The 12,884-nt window shown below is 41.9% G+C and overlaps 1 long non-coding RNA gene across 1 annotated transcript; it reads right to left on the reverse strand.

Annotated features, from left to right (window-relative positions):
* Positions 1 to 16: 16 nt before the first annotated feature.
* Positions 17 to 8,000, reverse strand: LOC111812087. Its single transcript, XR_002817680.1, has 3 exons — positions 7,842 to 8,000; positions 2,669 to 2,780; positions 17 to 845 (listed from the first exon to the last, which is right to left on the reverse strand). It is a non-coding gene; the product is annotated as an uncharacterized LOC111812087 (long non-coding RNA).
* Between the last annotated feature and the right edge of the window lie 4,884 nt (positions 8,001 to 12,884).

The following is a 12,884-nucleotide window of genomic DNA, read 5'->3' on the forward strand; positions in this document are numbered from 1 at the left end:
TAGAGGAATTACATCTTATTTATTCAAGTAAGATTTCTTATATTATTAATAACTTATATGAGTGACTCAGTTGAGGGAGATTATGTTGTTACTCCAAGAGCTAAATATGGTATGTAAGAATGTAAATTCTAGAAAATTTTTACTCAGTTGGAAAGAGGTCTTGAAACATATACTACACTGAAGTGTAGCTTATTCCCGAGTACATATGAGGTTAGTTACAGGGAAAAGAAAGTGGTATTTCAAAATGCTAAATAGACATGCTTAAGTACAGAGCTGAAAGATTCAAGTAGAAGTGATGTCTCCAGAACCTTCTCCCTTTTTCGCATGGCACAAGAGTAGTAACTGGCTGCTACCACCATGGGCTGCACCTTCTCGTGCACATACATAGGTGTCCACAGAAGATTATTTTTTCTAAGGAAGATATTAAGAGAGATTTTCTTTTTGTTCTCCTCCCAGGTATTACTTGCCTTTGCTAGCAAATAATAAGATCTATATAAAAATGAGCATCTCTTTTCCCCTTTAGCACATCTCTTCTCAAAATCACATTCAGGTTCTTATAATTCCAGTACCACAAACAGCTGGTTCTGACCTTTCATCCTTTTTCCACTAGAGATTTCAACACTACTTTGAGCAACACTGGTTAGCTGATGACCCGAATCTCCATAATCCTGAGCGGCAGTAATGTTCGATCAGGAGCTCGCCTCTATTTTTCAAATTTATTCCATCCATTTTCTTCTGCCCGTCTTACTTTTATGGTGTTGCAATGAGAGCAGCCTTATGCCCAGAAGTTTGGCTGGTTGCAGAAGCGGAAGGAGAAAGCTTGCATTTCTTTTGGTTCTCAGCACCTGTCATGATAAATACATTTCATACTCAGTACCTAGCGCAGTGTAATACTTTCTAAAAACTAGCTGCATTTTATTGAGCATATTGCTGTGCTCTGGTCAGATGCTATGAGCTTAAGGATATCATCTCATTTAATTTTGGCAACTAACTAGAGGCTTTATCTTCAGATTAAAATGAGGAAACTGAGGCACAGAGAAAAGGCACACCTTGTATCATGTGCCACTTGGTGAATAGCAAATTCACATTATTTGCTACTGAGATTCACAGGAGATCTAACTTTGAAGGCTTTATCTTATTCACTATAAACTTAGGGTTTATATGAATGGTGAGATCCATGGAAAACTCTAATTTTAGTCATCGTAAGTATTTAGGATGAAGGATGTCTTTTTCCTCCCTTCCTTTTCCTCTTCTCTTTTCCTTAGGCTGTGCATAGGGCCCACATAAACGAACAAGCGCCCAAGCAAAACAACAAGAACAAAGTAAGTGGTGGCCATAAAGCTTGTGTTTGCCTTTAATGCAGGTATCTCGCTACCTCTCTTGTCCCATTTTTTCCCTCTTTGTTGCTCTCTTCCTGTCTAATTTCAATTCTGAAGCCTGAGGTTAATTTCCTTCAGGTAGGCGACTGACCTTCTGCATCCTTTTCGGGATGCATGTTCTGCATGAGAATCTAACACCCTCAAGTTAACTGGATAGAGGTGTTGGTTGGGCTTCAAATTTTGCTGGAGAGTTTCTTTGGAATTGCACCTCTAAATCAGAGTGTTTATCACATTATCTAAAACAATTCAGAGAAAAACTCCTAAGGAAGATTTAGAGAAAGTGAAGTGCAGTCAGTGTGCTTCGTTACACAAGAGCAAATAAAAATAAAATTAAAGAACACAGAAAATGGGGATTGCTTCCAGGAATAATTCTGTGGGCCCTAATTTTATTTGGGATGTTCTCTGATCTTCTTCAGACTTCGCTTTTCTAAAACATCATATTCATTAATTTAGTTATGCATCCATTCACGCACGCTTCAATTCACTGTAAAAGCATCTGAGGACTTGATACATAAAGTTTAAACTGACAAAGGACACCTTTGCCTGACTCGTGCATATGATGTTCAACAGTGGCAATAACATTTGCTGTCTTTTTGTGATCATTTCTCACACCCCTGACAAGTCTTGCCCACTGTTTTTACGTGATGCCTGCAGTCTTGTTACCGTCATTCATTACAGTCCCAGCCTGAGAGGAGAGGTGTATTCCTTTCTTGGATCCTGAGACATCCATAATTTCAGGGTTTGCAGAGAGCACTTGTAGATTTCCTTATGCACCAAGGTAAACTGCTGGCCAGTTCTTTCCTGGCTCAGAAGTCCCCAGCATTGGTACCATTCTGTAGGGCTCAGGTCTGGCTGTCACCAGCCTCCTGGCAGCACCCCTGGCCTGCCTGTCTGCACTTGCTTCCACTGCTTTCCAGTTCCTGGGTGCTGGTTAAGCCACACTATTTTCTTCCCAGCTCCTCTTTCTTCTAGGGCACCAGCATGTCACCTCCTGCCTGCCAGAGCCTCTGTGGCCCACTCTTCTATGTATGAAATGAAGACCATGGCAGTGCTGCCACCGTGGATGCTAATCCTAGCTCCGTCACTGAGAGCTGCGTGACTTGGGGCCAAGGCTTTAATTTCCCTAAGCCTCCATTCTCTCAGCTGTGAAATGGGGCTAAAAGCACTTAACTCATAGGGTTGCTGAGAACATTAAGAGGGTGAACATAAGGACAGAGAGAGGCCCACAGAGTAAGTGCACAACACACAGCTACACAGTACTGTGATGACTTACTTTGGACAGAATTTACCTTAAAAAAATAGGTTCCATTTCTTTCCAATGTTTGTGATGAAATCCTTTTTGCTCCATAGGTCAGGAAACTTACCTTTCATTATGTTCTTGGTTCTTAGTACATGTAGTACCTGGAATTCGAATGAATGGAGAGAGGTCTATGAATAGACGAGGTGCCAAATAAAGTGTTATTTGGATTTGGGACCAAGGCTGATAAAATTGTTTCTGCAATAAGCTAGCTGTCAATGCCTCTTTAAAGATTAGGCCTGCTGTGGATAAGCTGCATTTTGTAGAAACAGATTCCAGAATGCCAAACAGCAACAACTACCAAAATATTTCTTTGAAGCAATAGAATTAGAAAACGAAGGAGAACAAGGGACCAGACAGACCACTTCATCTGAAGAGGGAAGCCAGCCGACTGGAGGACTCTGCTACGGAATTAATTAGCAGTTCTGGCTACACCTTTAACTCAATTACAGAGGCAAGAAGCTTTCAGGAGCCAAAGTCCAGAAGGTTTTCTGCACCAGAGTTAGAAAGCTATGAAAGAAAAGAATGCCCTTAGCTACTGAACTATGCCAATAAAATCATACATTTATTGCAAGGGTCCTTAAAGAACTAACAAGGAGAACAAGTTCTGAAAAAACATCTTTGGAAAGTCACAGAATGAACATTAGCAAGTATGAAAATGTGTAATCCTTCCTGCTGTCAATTCTTGATTAAGCACACTAACGGAAAAGAATACTGATAAATAAAATTGCAGGTAATCCTTGAGCTTTGCTTTTTAATGCCTCTGTGCCTATCGCTTTGGTAGCATGAGGACGAACTTCTGCGAATATTTGCTAATATTATGCTGGAATTCCTAAGTAGCATTCATTGTAGCATCTCATACATGCATGCAGAGGTCAAAGATTTGAAGAGGTGGGACAAACCCTATCCATGGATGACAGAAAAGTTCACAGTCTACTAATCACTTTTATAAAGCCAAAGCTCCACATGGAATGGTCTTTTCAAGAATCAAAATCAAAATAAAATGGCCATTCATGTTGCTTTGTTTTCACTATTCTTTCGCCCTGGAAGTCAGGTCTGTGCAGCCCCTCCAGCGTCTTCCTTACATTCCTGCAAAACTCTTGTCTCCTCTACTCTTCCTGTTTTCCCCAGATCCATATTGTCTCTTGAGTATTCCCCCTGCCATTGTATTCTCAACCTATTATTTCCTAGCTTTTTCAGAGTTGCTCTTTTGCCTTTGTTTCTCCTGTTCCATGATTGTCCTAATAAATACATAATGGACCAGGACTCATAGGAGGAGAACATCATAATATCAGAATTATCCTTGAAGAGTTGTTGTGAGTGTTTAGGGAAGAGGCCATAACAACTAATGTGTTGTGCTTGTAATAAGCATGTGGGTAACTGAGAGTTTTTTACCTAAAGACAGTCAGGAAGCTGAATACTATCATTACTTCACATACAAAGAAACGGAGGCCCAGAAATGTCATCTGATGATCGAAGATAAAGGCATGTTTCCTTAATTTCCATTAATTGGAAATAGTTTATCAAGTTAGTTGACTGATAGAACAGTGGTTGATATTGAAGCTTGAGTGTGAGCCCACGTGGGTTAGGGTAAATAGGGTATGTAGACAACTTACCTGCGAACATAAACAGGAATGCGGAAAAGCAATACAGAATTTCCTCTTCTTTATAAATTCTGCAGGCTCAGGCTGGATACTGACAATGTTCATACAGGCACCATTTGGGATAAGATGGATTTCTTTGCTAATGGAGAGATTAGCTTGAACTCTGTCTTAGGTCTGATTTCACCAGGGTTACAATATTTACTGATGGTTACTTACATTTACTCTTTCTTTGGAATTACTGAGTTTCAAGAGATTGGGACATAAATTATGTTTCCTGAAGAAAAATCGCGTGTATCATAGCAGATCAAAGTAGTAGTTATGATCGTAGAAGAAAACTGAAGAAAAATGAGAAAGAGAGGTAAAGCGCTGTCCAAAGAGTTGAGCGGAGTAAGAGAGAAAGAGAGACCTGAAATGACATAAACTGTTGTCAGGAGAGGATCTTGCTGGAAAGAGTGGTCCTGCAGTGCAGGAACCATGGAGTGTGTATCTGTGTTTGTTAGAGGACCATCTTGCCTTTAAAAAAAGATGAAAAGGAAAGATAGCAGGCAAGAGGGGCAAGAATGATAAATGGATTAGAGGGCATGACTTACTGTACAAAGAGAGATTGAAGTAATATAGCATAGATAGCCTAGAGAAAAAAATAGCAAAGGAAAGGGAAATTGCTAATACTTCTAAGCACCTGAGAGGTTGTAACATGAGTGACATTCATTTTGGAACATGAACACATCAAAAGATATACTTAGTATGGTCTGAAGATATATATTTGCCCATTTACTCACTAAGTTCAATGGTGCTGAACCAGAAAAGGCAGGAAGTGAAGTGTAAAGTCACAAGAGTTGGAAGGAAAGCATTTTAAGTGTTTATGTTACCTTCAAGGAATGATATGATTAACTTACTGCTCTGTAAGATTAAGAGTGACATTAAGCACGGGAGATTGTGTAGCTTTGCTGTGCATGTTCCTGAACAGAATTTCTGAATGGTATTTCACCTTTTAAGGACAGTAGGACAAGCCTTGTTCACTTGTTTGCTGATTTCTAGGCATTCAGTACTTTTTGCTACGGACTGAAAAGAATGCATTGCAAAACATTTATGGTCCATCAATTAATGGTTAAATGTAAGGATTCTCTATTCTGTCTGCCTGGGTCCAAATTGTGAGCTTGTTAGGTATATCTGGCAGGGAATTTAACCTCTCCAAGCCTTCCTAGTTTCCTTTTATATAATATGAGACTAACTAACAGGGCTAGCTCATAGGGCTCTTGTGAGGATCAACACACATGCATGAAGCAAGCACTTACTATAGTACCATGCCAATTGTACTTGAAGTTGCTCAATATTTGTTCAAGAAACATACAAGGCTCTACTTTGGACCAGGTTAGTCAAGGTGGTAGGGATCCAATAGCAAAGAAATTGAAGATCATATTCAGGAAGCTTGTATTTCTAGTGGGAATGGAGAATAAGCGAATTAATATCTAATATGCCAAGTGATGGTAAGTATAATGCAGGAAAATAAATCAGGCAAAGAGATGGGGCAGAGGGATAAAATCAAAGGGGAGATAACAAGTTTGGAAAGTTACAGCATTTCACAGAGGCAAAAGATGGCATAGAAAGAAGAACTGTAGTGGATGGGTGACGGCACAGGACAGGCATCTGGGGCAGGAGACAGAAACAGAGCAATCTATCAGCCTGAGCAAACTCACCGTGGAGATAACAGCCACCACAACTTGATTGTTAACAAAATAGAAATTAATTCCTCACTCAAGTGGCTGGTGGCCTTTAATATTGATCATGAATTCAATTTTTTTCCATCCTGTGGCTTTACCATTTCTTATATCCTGGAGCCCTAAGGTGGAGATGCTGTATCTAGCCAAAGACTTGGGTTGCGGGGAGACCAAACAGGGTGGTGGCCTAGGAGGTTCTGTGAAGCAGGATGGACAGAACACACACTACCTGCATTCACATTCCATTGACTAGGAACTTCCACGGTCACAGTGGAATGAACCTGGCTGAAGAACTCCAGCTGTGTGTCCAGGAACACAGGAAGTGGGTGTTGATGCGCACCCAGCCAGTGATGTCTGCCACATGTGACCTGCTGAGGATCTTAGCACTCGCCTTCAGGGCAAAGGAACAGTCGCTGAGGTAACTGAAACAAGTGAATGATCAGGCTTGCATATTAGAACATGTATTCTGGTGGAAGGACTAGAGGAGCCAAAAATCAGTATAACAAAATAAGCAATCTACGTCACAAAAAGGCCCTCAGCTAACAAAAAGTAGTGGTGGGGATGGGGAGGAGGGTGCTGGTATGAGAGATACAGAGGAGCTTGTGAGGGTTGCCAATTAGTGGATGCAGAGTGGAGAGGACAGGAATTATGGAGAAGGGTGAAGAGGCCCCATTGTCATTTATTCGGAGAAGAATTGGAGGAGGAGGAGAAATTGGTACAGTGAAATAAGTCTGAGAAACAAAACACCCCACTGCCTTTTCTGACTCCTGCATTTGAACGAGCTGTCCTCTGTGAGACTGTGAGGACATGCGTCCTGACAGGCGTAGGGCCGTCGTACTCACAAGCAGGGATATCTGAGTGTCCACCAAATCATCACTCTGCATCTACTGTTCTCCGTAATTCATGTCCATTCACTTGCAGTACTCATGCATTTGACACTTAATGAGGCTTTCATATGTGGCAGGAGTTGTGCCTGGTATCTGCAGCCACATCATGGTCCCTATTGCCGGAAACAAGTAACACATTGGGACAATGCTAACGAATAGGGTTCCCCGGGCTAGGCGACGCAGCCCCTTGTTAGTAATCGTATGAGTGAGGGGCTGCGTACTTTGTGCATGTTGAATTGCAGTATCCCAAAAGAGAAAATGAAACCTGAACCTCCAGAATCCATAAATGTGATATTCTGTGGACGTATGGACTTCGCGCAGTTATTCAAATTAAAGAAAGGCCGTGCTGAATCCACGTGTGTCCTAAAACAGCTGCTGATGCACCTATAAGAAGTGAGAAATTTGGATACAGATCTCCGAAAGACTCCAGAGCTGAAGACAGAGGCAGAAACGGGAGTGTGGTGTCTATCATGTCCACAAGCCCCACATACCAAGCACTACAGCTGACCACCAGAAGGGCAGGCCTTGCTGATCCCTTCCTTTTGAATTTATATCCTCCATGACTCTGAGATAATAGATGTGTTTCTTTAAGCCTTTGTAGACTTTGTTATATGGTAGCAGCTATAGGATGCTAACAAGAGCGCCAACCTTAAGGAGGCGTCGTAATGGGGAAGCATAATATATTGGCTTGGCATCTGAAGAAATCATTAAAGATATTTTTCAGATGCAGTGGCCGGAGTTTGATCCCTGGCATGTTGTGCAGGTCCCACTCCTGGGGCTCGCTGAGACAGGGACTGAGATTGGGTGTGGTGGCACGAGCCTGTAATAATCCCAGCTCTTGGGAAGCTGAACACAGGCTGATCACTATGAGTCTGATCTATGTAGTGAGAGACCCGGTACTAAAATACAAAAAAAAAAAAAAAAGATATTTTTATAAAATAAAAATATTAACCTACCTCCATGCCTACTCCCATTCTCCTATTACAGGCTTCTGGTGGGGGGAGACGGGGAGGCTCAGTGAGTTAAGGACTTGCCCCAGTTCTCACAGCTGGAGAGTGAGACAGCGTTCCTCTGGCTCCAGTTCTTGGACGTAGGCGATTGCTTCTGCGCAAGCATTAGCGTGCCGGCTCTTGCTGAGTCATCAGGCACCGCCCAGGGAAATTAGGAGGCAGTGACCCGGCAGGCTGCGGGCAGCTCCCCTGAGAACTCGTGTGCTCAGTGGGGCTTGAAAGCCTTGCTGCCTGTAAAGGCTCACCTCTCTCCCTCCCTGAGCACTGCCTGGGAAGTGCAAGAGACAAGTGCAAATAAGGAGCTGTCTTTGGCTGTCGTGTGTGCTGTGTGCACGGAAGCTCAAGGACTCTGGTCCACTTAAAATGTTTCTTTGGTGTTGCACAAGTGGTCATCCAGCCGCTGGACTGTGGAGTGTGCTTTGCAGTGACCAGCCCTCCCAAGTAACTGCACGCCCTGTGCTCTGGGGGAACTCTGTGTCACCCCATGTCATTCTGAGATGCACCCAGTGCTTTTAGAGTTTGCAGGGTCTGCAAACTGATTGTGCACAATGCCTAGAATATTTCAGAACACTTGAATATGCTGCAGCTCATATTTTCATGCCAGGCTCATGATTGAAGATGGCATCTTTTGGAGGAACAAAACATGTTCCCCCTTGATGGGCAGTGAGGGGCATGTAGTCAGTCTTGCCTGAAGTGAATCCAAAATGGCTGCTCTGATCTTACGGAGGGCTTCTGGGAGGCCACCATGATTTTGACTAATGGTGTTTTATGTCCAAATACTTTCTGCTGTGCTTGCAGGCATCCAAATGGTTCTTTTAAGAGAGTCATCATAGTACAAGTCAGATTAGAATCCGGGCCTCCAGGTCTTTTTTTTTAGAAGAGGAAGGCACTGTGAGAAACTGTGGACCAAAATGACAGAGTGGCATCACATCTGCTTTCTACTCAAGTGAGCACTCAGGAGAGCTGAAAAGGAGGAGAGGGGCTGACTCAAAGGCAGCCTGCTCTTTTGTAACTGTGGGAAGGGTCCTTGTTATACCTGTTCTCTTGCTCAAAAGAACTTCAGCCTGGATGTTGCAGTCAACGTTTTTCAAAATACGATAAGTGGTAGTGTAGTGGCCTAATTTAATACTTTGTCTAGTGAAAGGCTGGACACACACACACACACACACACACACACACACACAGACACTTTCAAGCTCATTAATTACAGATATTATGTGCTTTGAATCTGAAACTGAAGGCTCTTTTTCTGCCCCAGATATGTGGCTTCTTGCACAAGTCCTTCTTTATTACTTCCTAAATGATAAGTAGGGGCAATGAAAGATGAAAAATAAACAAAATCTTACTCAGTCATTATCTTCTGCATGGTGATGTGGCATATGCCTATAATCCCAGCACTTGGGAGGCTGAGGCAGGAGGATTGCCTCAAGTTCAAGGCCAGCCTGGGCTACAGAGAGAGAGTTTAAGACCAGCCTGAACGATACAGCAAGATCTTGTCCCCCAAAACATCAACTTCCTTCATATGTATGAACAACTGACACAAAACCCACGTCTGTGCTTTAAGTACTGTACATAGCTAATACTCATAGCTCCCACTATTAACCCCATATTTAGACATAGCTGAACTGAGTCTAAGAGTTTATAGCTGAATAAATCACTATGAGATAAATCCCTAGTGTTGGACTGGAGAACAATGAGTAGGGCAGTCTAGAAAAGGTGTCACAATGCATTGCAGGTGGGGTCACATCTGAACTCTCTTAGGAAGGGTGTTCTGTGTCCATAGTGAGAAACATGAGGAAAGAAGTGTTTCTCAAGCATGCATGTGGTCCACACTCATTCCCTTTTTACAGTATCTCTTGTATCCTTCAGATTTTATTTACTCTTTCAGGATTGTACACTAGGGAGACAATACAGTGTTCAGGAGAAAGAGGTCTATCTATATTTGTATGCAGGATGGCTTGGATAATTGTACTGTGCATTTCTGTTGTTCTAGGGAAAGGTGCAGATAATGCTTTTTTTTTTTTCCATCTTCTACTGTCCTTTTCCCCCATCTTTCTCTCTTCTTAATTTCTTGGAACTTTGAACTTTTTTTCTTTCTTTTCTGATTTTGTATGTGTGTATCTGGCAATCTGAACAACTAAGTTGAAGACTACACTATGCAATACAACAAATACTATCAAATTCCTATTTTTTTGTTTAGTGAAATTTGATCTCATTTCCTATTTGTTTATTATTATTATCGTTCTGTATTCGCTTGAAAAAGTATGCAGTCCTGGCAGGAAGTAGGGCTGTGACTGGTCTGGAACTTGCTGCAGCACAGAGCAGAGGAGAGAAAATTAAAGAGAGCTGGGGTCAGCTGATGAAGGGCTTTGAATCTGGGTAATAGAGGGTCCACACACACTTCTTTCAGTAGGCCCTGAAGAGCCCTTGAAGGGTGTGAGGGCTTTAGAGACCATTAGGGCTGAGCGTTTAGGAAGATTAATTTGTCAGTAGTGTGTTGGGTGGCAGCAGGTGTGGGGTAGGGAGAGCAGGGTGTGCAGGAGACAGTCCAGAGAGAAGTAGCCTTTGGACTCCTGAATGCAGGGACACTGGATTTTTAACTGAAGAAAAGTTGTCTCCTCATTCACAAGGAGAGGACCAAGGCAGGGGAAAGAATAGGGGAAGAAACCATTGTTTGCTGACCTTGGAAAGCTGCCTACAGGACTGGTAGTGCTGTGATGGATTAGGAATTCATGAGAAGTAAAAAAAAAAAAAAAAAAAAGATTTGGAGTGGTTCACTTACTGTTTCTGATGGCTGTTGTTAATGATAGCCAAGGAAACTAATCAGGGTGATCTCTATTAACAACAACAACAGAAATAACAGGATAATTCAAAAAAACCCTTCCCTACTAATAATTTATGGGACTAACCCTGGAGTTTATATATCTATGTAGTCTTTGGGATTGTGATATCAAACGTATTGTTTTTATACTACTGTTACTTTTGGGCCTAAAACTAAAAGGCACACATGAGTTAGTCTACACAGTATCATGGTATTTAAACAAATTTATTTATTTAAAAAAGCTGGCGTTTAAATAGCGAGTCATTAAAATGACTGACATTAGAAAGGAGATATCAGCCAAGGTTTTCTTTCTTCATGTGGTTTTCGGCTGACATTTACGTGGTCCCCGTCTGTTGCATGGGTTCTTTTGTTCCCATCGGAACAGCACAGAATAGCTGAAGCTGCCAGCGGCTGAAGGAATATAAGTGGCATGTATTTTCTTGAGTCAAGGATTATGCAGTGCACTTTAAATTTTAATAGCCACTGATAGAGACCTCAAGAGAGGCAAGCGCACTGGAATGTTGGGCTTCAGCTTTCATTTTTTTTTTTTTTTCTATAGAAAGATGTCCATTCTGGACCACAGGGGTGGGCACAGAGGCAGAGTGGGTGACTATTTGAAGTAGAATTTATTTTTCATCCAAATCCATGCATGTTTTCTATTGGGGTAACTTGGTGCATACATTTTTAATATTAGGAAGCCACCAGTGTTAATAAAAAAAGCAGCTGAATACATATCGGCCTCCTTGGAGATCAGGCTGTGGGATGCTGAGAGGGCCTGGTGGATGGCAAAACTTGAAGAAATCTCTTTCAGAAATTTTTAAAGACATTTACTTATCAGTAGTCCAGATGGCACTTGAAATGATGAATAATAAACTTTACAAGTAGGTAAAACCACAACTGGTAGAAAAATTCTGAGTGTGTATGTGATAAAATACTTACTACTCCTGATGGCTGAGGTTAATGACAGTCACCAAAATAATCAAGGAGAACTTCATTAACAAATAAAATAACACAGGATAATAAAGAAAGAAGATTTACTACGAGCACAGAGCAGAAACAGATAGAGAATGCCTGATGCTGGGACCCTCCACTGATAGAAGAAGGAAAGCAGTAAAATTAAAGATTCAATAAGAGTAGTATCTTTATACCTATTCATTATTCAAAGATTTTGGGGGTTTAGTGGGATTCTTGTAACTTCATGTTCCCCTATCTGATAGCCCAAAATAGGACATTTTAAAGACCAATGTGATATTCATATAATTCAGTTCTAAAAATAAAAACTCTTTTCTTCACAATCACCTTGCCATGGAAGGGTTTCATACCTTGGAATTGAATGTATGTTTTAAGGGTCTGTTACCTCTTTGAAATTGTATCTGAAAATTCACATGACATGACTATGTCCACTTCTGCAGGGAGAGGACTCTGTAATTATTTTTCAATTTAGGCTCTCAAAGGGGTTTGTAACCCTCACCAGGCAGAGAAACACTGGGTTAATGGAAGGTGGACATATCTGTCATCATTCTGGCAGGTAACAGATGACACACACAAATGGGGTTAGAGTTTAATGAAGAGACCATTTTCTGGGGTATGGGAAGGGTTAAAAGAAATCAACAAGTGATAAATCCCCTGAGGCTCACAAGAGTGGGAGCCAGAACCAACCTCAGATGTGATGACAGGAGAACAGGGAGCTGGTTCTGGTTCCCAGACAGCCACAGGTACAGCTCTGAGAGAGAACGTTTCAGGAGTGTAGGCTTTGGCAGAGGGGAAATGTGGTCCCTTACAACCTGTGTGCTCAGGGAGGGAGCGGGGGTGAAATCATTTGCTTCCCTGCCTTGGATCTATTGTTAGTGTCTTCCAATATCTCAACCTAGTGAGAAGTAGAAGGTGAGGAAGCCCATTGACAGTCTTTAAAGGTCAGTCTCCTGGCCCCAGAGAAGGGTGACATGCAGGTGTGGAGGAACCCATGGAGAGTGACCAGTGCTGGGACAGAGTAGCACGTATTATTGTAATCCCAGTGCCTGTGCTCCTCCTGCCAAGGTAAATGGTAGACAAGTGCTGTTGTAATAACTCACTCAGTTTAGAAATATTCACAACCCAGAGCAATGGAGCTTTAATTTCTATTTTCTTTCAACCTTTGACTTTATAAGGATGGGTTCTAATTGAGGAAT

The sequence above is a fragment of the Octodon degus genome, unplaced genomic scaffold, assembly GCF_000260255.1.
Source record: "Octodon degus isolate 3935 unplaced genomic scaffold, OctDeg1.0 scaffold00006, whole genome shotgun sequence".
In the NCBI taxonomy this organism is placed as follows: Eukaryota; Metazoa; Chordata; class Mammalia; order Rodentia; family Octodontidae; genus Octodon; species Octodon degus.